Source organism: Nanorana parkeri, unplaced genomic scaffold (genome assembly GCF_000935625.1).
Source record: "Nanorana parkeri isolate BGI_ZX_2015 unplaced genomic scaffold, ASM93562v1 scaffold1692, whole genome shotgun sequence".
NCBI classification, from domain to species: Eukaryota; Metazoa; Chordata; class Amphibia; order Anura; family Dicroglossidae; genus Nanorana; species Nanorana parkeri.
Genome location: NW_017307960.1, coordinates 87,313 through 94,715, shown reverse-complemented (window position 1 = coordinate 94,715; position 7,403 = coordinate 87,313).

Below are 7,403 nucleotides of genomic sequence, written 5' to 3'. Positions count from 1 at the left end.
AAACTCCTTCCCCCAATGAATTCCCAGCTTGTCCTGCTAATGTGTTATGTTTTCTCTAACTAATAAACATTTCAGTTTTTCTAATGTTTTTATTGGGTTTTCTGCTAGTCTTTCATAACCTTTCCAAGGATATGTGTTACTCAAAGCCACCACTAGACTTCAGAGCAAGTTGTTTTTTACCAATAACTCAGCCTCTAAAAAAAAAAAAAGCTTGTACAAATTGCTGAATGTGCAATTGCTATTTTGTTGTTCTGGACACAAAGGGGGAATTTATTAAAACTGGAGCAGACAAAATCTGGAGCAGTTGCCCAGGGCAACCAATCAGCTGCTCTCTTCAGTTTGTTTAGTTAAGATTTGAAAATGAAAGATGGAAGCTGATTGGTTGCCATGCACAACTGCTCCAGTTTTCATAAATTCCCCTCAGTGAATGCCGTGTATTGCCTGAGGTAGGCTTTTTTGTCTGCTAAAAGCCCAAAGCTTTGTGGAACATTTTCTTTTCCTAAACAATTATTGTCTTTTTTTTGTTCTTGAAATTCTGTTTATAGCTGGAGTTACTGCCTAACTCCAGGCAGTTAAAAAAAAAAAAATCATAAAAGTTGTGCATATTCTCTCTTTAGCTGATGAAGCATTTGTGTTGATTTTGTCAGAGGGAAGATCTAACACAGGGTAATAGTTGTCTTGGCCCATGGTACCTCAGTGTTCATCCCTTTTGTTGTAATAACTAATCCACTGAAGTCATTGTTCTTGCAGGTCTTCAACTAGTCTTTGTTATAACGCCTCCTGCTGATGTCATCACATATAATGCAGGAACTGCAGCCACCGCTTGTCCTGTATTGTATATGATGGCCTAGCACTGGAGAGAAGAGGATCAGTGCACTGGTGGCGTGGGCTAAGGTAGGTTTTTACGCTGTTATATCATTCCCTTAACAAACCTAATAATACATTGTTACCATTTTGAGAGGGCACAATTTTTATGATTTATGGACTGCCCATAATTTCAATTTAACTAAACCCTGTTCCAGAGTCAGTCATACACCCATGATTGCTAATACGGCTGTTAATGTCAAAAATACCTAAAATAAAGGAGGAACGTGCCTCATAAAATACACACCTGTGCACATAAAACTCACAAACACAGTAATTACAGTTGTGATAAAACCCATGTCATGTTGCAACATAAAGCTTGATTTCATCTCCAACTTTAGCAGAAAAAACCTTATTGCTTTGAGTAAATGGATATAGTCTATCTTGATGGCTGTGAGAAGACGCAGCATGTTTTGTAGTATACGAGCCAGCCATGTTGGATGGATGGTTGGTGGTGGTCTGTTGATGATGCAATTTTACCCCAAAGACAGCCTAGTTGTCACCCAGTCCTATGTAATCTGCAGGTTTTAACAAGTCTGATATCTTGGCAAATGTTCACATATCGAGTTCTCAAGGATTACACACACCAGGTTTTGAAACACTGATCTTTTTAAGTGAACAAAAGTGTTCACAATTAATCATTGCTTGTTAAAGTGGAACTGTATTGCCAAATCCTTTCTTCTCTCATCACCATTGTGCACAATAAAAAAAATAAATGAATAAAGCTATTTCACTGAATTATTTGTAGTTTGAAGCTGTGCATCTTTTCCCTCTGCATATCAGCTGCTTGTGGCATTGCAGATTCTGCCTTTACCATTGCTCCCTGCAGGCATTGACACTGTTGCCTGTCCAGCTGTGGGCAGAAACTGTCGGGACTAGCTATGCCTATGTCCCCATCAAGAGGGTAAAGGTCGGTTTTGCAGCACTAGACCATCAGCTCTCCAGCGGCATTTTGGTGTGCATTCACAGATTCCCCAACACTGCTAACATTGTCATATGGTGTTGGTGGCCTACACTATGAGTGCCACTACACTGTCACATGGTGTTAGCAGCCTTTTACTGACTTTTTTTCTTGTTGTGAAACTCCTTTTGGATGCAGCGCTCAGACATATAAATATTGGGGCATGTATAAAATCATACATCATTGTTTGAGGGATACAGTGCAGTCTGCTGTCAGAATACCCGCACATAGCCGGTAGCTCATTGGCTGCCAGCTCTGTTCATTCGAAAATATTTCCGACCGTCTCCTTCGATCAGCTGTGTGAGGGACGTCGACTGAAAGGATGCCGACAGCGGGACCCACTGTGCAAATTTCGGCCTGCTCATCAAGAACCGGCAAAAATCCATATAGTATATGGCCAGCTTTAGTCTCTCTTGTCTTTTAGAGTCCTCTTTAGCTTCATCGGGGTGTGGCTGGGTCTTTTTTTTTTTAACCATGGTCATGGAACCCTTTATGACCCAAATTGCCAAGTTATTTGTTGGCTCAGATCACAGAGACTAAAAGCATCTGTATCTGCTTTGCCTGCAATGTAGCCGCTTTAGAGACATCAGCTGCAGAGCTCGCCTCTTACACAGTTCGGCTCTTATTGTGCCAGTGTGCACCGTTCAGAAACTAGAGGAATAGCCTGTTGCTATTACAAGTACTGTTTTTAGTCTTGGGTCATTTAAAAAAATACTGAGGCTGCTAAGGCCTTCCTTTTGCACCTGCTTTTTTTTAAACTCTTTTTCTAATGAGATTTGAAGCACCCTGATACGTTGTTTGGCCCCCAAGTGCGTGTTAGCATTGTATTTGTCCGTGTCTCACCCTAACAAGGTGCTTACTATGCCGGTAGAGGATACACCTGTCTTTAAGGATCCAACTAATAAGCAGTTGGAAGCTCTTTCCGGAGATCTGTTCTCATTGGTGGATCCTGTTTTACACCTGATTAATGGCTGTGACTTGGTCAAACCATGTCTGCTTAGTCTATATCCCTTTAAAAGAGATCGAGCTACATCTCGTGTTGATCCATTGTCTATTGAATGCATGCCTGGAGCCAAATTTTGGCTGTAACTATTTGCTGGAAGCCTTTCGTTTCATTTCGTGCATGTGCATCATGTAGGTGCTTATGCGTAGGGCAATTTGGCTAAAGTTCGGGACTGCGGAACCTTTGTGCAAGAAATATTTGATTGACATGGCCTTAGAGATTGTCTCTTCGTGCCTGTTTTTGATCACATTATCATTGATTTTCCTTATCCATAGAAGAAGCTACAGGAGCAGACTGCAAAGTTATCTCCCGCTGTGACTGTTAAGAAATGCCCTTTTACTACTATGTATATCAAAGATGCTCAATACATGTTCCCATCTTTCCAGTGGATCAGTGTTTGCTATTGGCCCACTATACTGCAAGTTTGTGACCCTGCCACTCTCCTCTACCCAAAGTGTATACCACAGTGCCAGCTCTATTGTTAGCATTGTTGCATTCTTGGGCATCCCTAATGTGGGATACTTAGAAGACCTCCAACAGTCAGCGAAGGTCCTGTTGGACAACATATTGCTTAACTATCCAGACATTAGAGGTTCGTTTGGATCCTGAACCTTCAGAAATTGTTGCTGAAACTGACTCGTCGCTTAGATTTTTTGTGCATGGTCCTGGACATGTCTCAGCTCAGAGTTTTCCTTCTCCAGCAGAATGTAAAATACAAACCTTTCAGTCCAGAAGCCTTCATACTCTCCACGTCTGCACAAGAGTCTTAAGGCTGATGATCGCCTCATTTGTGGCAATTAGCTTTACCCAATTGCACCCCAGACATTTACGGTGCAGCATTCTTCTGTCATGGAATAAGTCAGTTTTCCATTTTTCCCTGGGCATGTTGGCAATTGTTTTCTTTATGCCCACCCCTCAGTTGGACTGGTTTTCTAGGGCCCGAAGGCTAAAGACTTCCTGTGTCCCTATGGACAAGAAAGAAAATAGAAATAGAGATAAGTGTAACAGAAAATAGTTTTGATGTTGTTTCCACCTACTATCTCTGCTTTGGAATTCACAAAGTAAAGCACATGTGTTTTGATGTTTACTTTGTAACAACTTCCCTTACCAAAGGGAGGTACTTTGAAGTATAGAGATTATTGGTGGGGTTTATTATAACTCTTTAGCTTTACACCTGTGGCATGTGCATTAGTGGACAGGGTTTTAGCACTTATTTTTGTATGATTTTTGGTTTTTAATAGTTTTCTTAAAGATGCTTCTTGATCTAGTTGCAATACTTTTGGGAAGCACTACGGACTAAATGTGGGCCTGGGCAAGGAAGGGGGGACTTTGGCCAGAAGGTTTCATCTTCAGTGACCCACCCTTAAGGCATCTGTTATATTTCTCTAGTCTATTAATATAGGGCATAGTGGAAAACATAAACCACTTTTACCAGTAATTTGTTTCCCAATGGTAAAAGTTGTATCCTGTTCCTGGCATTCAGCTTTAAAGAAAACATGTACAGTTGGACAAATGGAAGGCTGCATTTGATGACCATCTGAAAATGTTGCTTGTCTGGCTGTCATGCTAAATCAAGCTAGTGATCAGAACAAGCATGCAGATTAGGAGCTCTGACTTCACTGGTTGCATGTGGGTGGCTGCAAGATTGTGTCAGTCTGAAGTAAATAATAAATACAGTATTCCTTGCCTTTTTTTAGTGTTTGAGTGCTGCTCAAGCCTCCCTATAAGCCAATAAAGCTACTTGTCCCATTAAAGCACCAATAGGAAGGTACAGGAGGGGGTTTGGCTTTGGAGTCTTAAGCCAAGATTTGCATATAGCTTCAGCTGCCTATATCTCTAACTTCTGATTATAATTTTTTTTTAACATAGAGTCCTATTTGCCCAGGTTTGTGACAGACTCATTTTGAAATATCTTGCTTGAGTCTAGCCCGGCAGTTTAAAGAATAGTATGTCTTCTATAGTGCGGGTGAGCTTCTTTGGAATAGAATTACTGTTTTTCTTTTTTTTAAAGCCTGTGATTGGTTTTGTTTTAATATCATAGATGGCAGAGTCATGATCCAAGCCTTGGGACCTCACCTTAGTCTTTGAACAGTTGGGGTGTATATTCAGTGTTTATTTGCTGGATTTATATCATTATTTGAGTTTGCTTAACAAAGATTTATTAAAACAGCTGCATCTAACCATGACTCCACCTGTGTTATTATATCAGGAGTGAGGAAAGGGTTGGAATTTATAATTTAAATATTGTTTTATATGAGGATTAAGGAAAGATATGCCACAACTTGATGCTAATTATTGTACATTGGGGGACATAGGAGTAGCAGTATTCATAGATTAATTTGTTCTATCTTGAAAAATTACTTATCGTGGTTGCTTTTGCTTCAATCAAGATACATGTATGCAGTTGGAGTTAATCTCTCCACCACAGTTGTCCGCAATGGTTAGTATTTGATAAAGACTTGGAGGCCGCACAGGAACCCACTGGACCAGATTGTGAGAGCTGCCTGTAATGTCACTCTAGGGCAATGGTTGTGGCACTTCCCAGACACTTAGTGTACTGGTTTGTTAGCTAAAGAGTGCTCGACAGATGCAAAGCTGTGTCACAGCCTTTCTTATGTACCAGGCTCTGAACACTCTCTTATAAGTAATGCCCACAGGTGGGTGAAGATTGACTTGCTAATCAACAAAGGTACATTCAACAGAATGCTCTCCAGTTTCAGAGCAAGTATACATTTCCATGTACCATATTCTCCGCTCTGAACAACAACCTGGTATGTGGCATTGAGTAGGTGGCATTTTCCTTAACCTTGTGTACTGTGTCAGTTACCTGCAGAGTGGTCTTCAGTTTCCGAGCTGGAGTACATTTCAGTGTATCATTTCTGATATCTCCATGTGTAAATATGCCTCTGTAAGGTGCAACAATAACCTGGTATGTCCCAGTGAGCATTGTTCTCTGTATATGGTTGGTATGTGATACTTCCTTACCCTTGCATACTGTATCAGTTAGCTGCAGAGTGCTGTTTTCATTTTAGAGCAGGAGTACATATCTTCATGTGTATATACAGCAGCCTTTCTCAACTAGGGTGCCTACTGACTTCCTCAGGGGTCCTTGAAATGTTGAGATGGTAGGACTCTGATGTGAAGGGGAAACTCTGATGCAAAATGGTGGGTGGAACCCTAATATGAAGGGAGGCTTCTGATGTGAATGGGGGGCTCTTGATTTTAAAGGAGCTCTGATGGGTGCTCCTGATATGAAGGGGGGCTTGTGATGCGAAGGGAGGGAATTCTGGTTTAAAAGGAGGGGGGCTTTTGATGTAAAGGAGGACCCTAGTGTGAAAGGGAGGAACCCCACTTTTTGTGTCGTATCCCCCCTTAAAAACCACTAACTTTAGACTGGGGTGCTTGAGATTTTGCATACATGTAAAGGGTGCTATGACTGAAAAAAAGGTTAAGAAATGCTTAGATATAGGATGCCTCTCGAGCACTTACTACCTCCTGGTGTGTTATGTTACACACTGCATGTGGCGCTTTCCTTTCCCCAGTATACTGTGTTAGCCTCAGAGTGTTCTCCCTGTGGTTTGCATGTTCTCTCTGTGCTTGCATGGGTTTCCTCCCACACTCCAAAATCATGCTGGTAGGTTAATTGGCTCCTGTGTAAATTGGGCCTTGTATGTATGCATGTGAGATAGGGACCTTAGATTGTAAGCTCCTTAGGGCCGGGACTCATGTGAAAGTACAACCATGTAAATCACTGTAAATTGTCGGCGCTACATAAATACCTGTAATAAATAAAATACTCGAGCAGGGTGGTTGTCTTTGCTTACAGTTCAACCCGTGACCAATCCTTATTTTGTAAACTACTAACCGCAATAAACCATGTAATAGGGATGAACAAAGTCAGATATGATAACACGAAGTCCAGCCTGGGTGACAACCATGGCCCCCTCCTTAGATACAGAAAGTAAGTGTAGCCACAAAGGGACAGTAAATGTATTATTTGCAGGATTACTAGGTGAAAATAAAGGAAAAACATTTGAAAAAATGACAATACATTTTTGGGTAAGGACACACTTAGACTCCCCTCTTTTACCTTTAGCCCATTGCACTGATTATGGGATTTTCTCTGCGGTATTCCTCTCTGAGACTGGTCGTTGGTTTTTGTATTTAACCGTGTCCAAGGAACAATCATTTCATACTCATAGTTTTCCACAGCTATGTAATCTGATTATTTCTTCAATCCAATTAACTAAATCCTATTTTATTCTATTTGTGGAGTGATAGCTGAAAACTCCTGCTTAAGATGACATTTAGTGTTGACAATAGTGCCAGCCATTAAATGTAAATTGTAGGCAGACCTACACAAGTTGCATTGAAGTCTGTAACAATGACTGAGCATATTATACTGCTTTGTCCCACAAACTGTAGTGTGATTGTTAATTTAATTCCACATTCAGTACAATTTTAATTCCACATTCAGTACAAGTTTTCTTTTATGAACATTAGTGTGATCTCTTATTTGAGCTGCATAGGGGAAGAAAACAATTATGCAGAATGTTTTGTGTATATTATTTTATT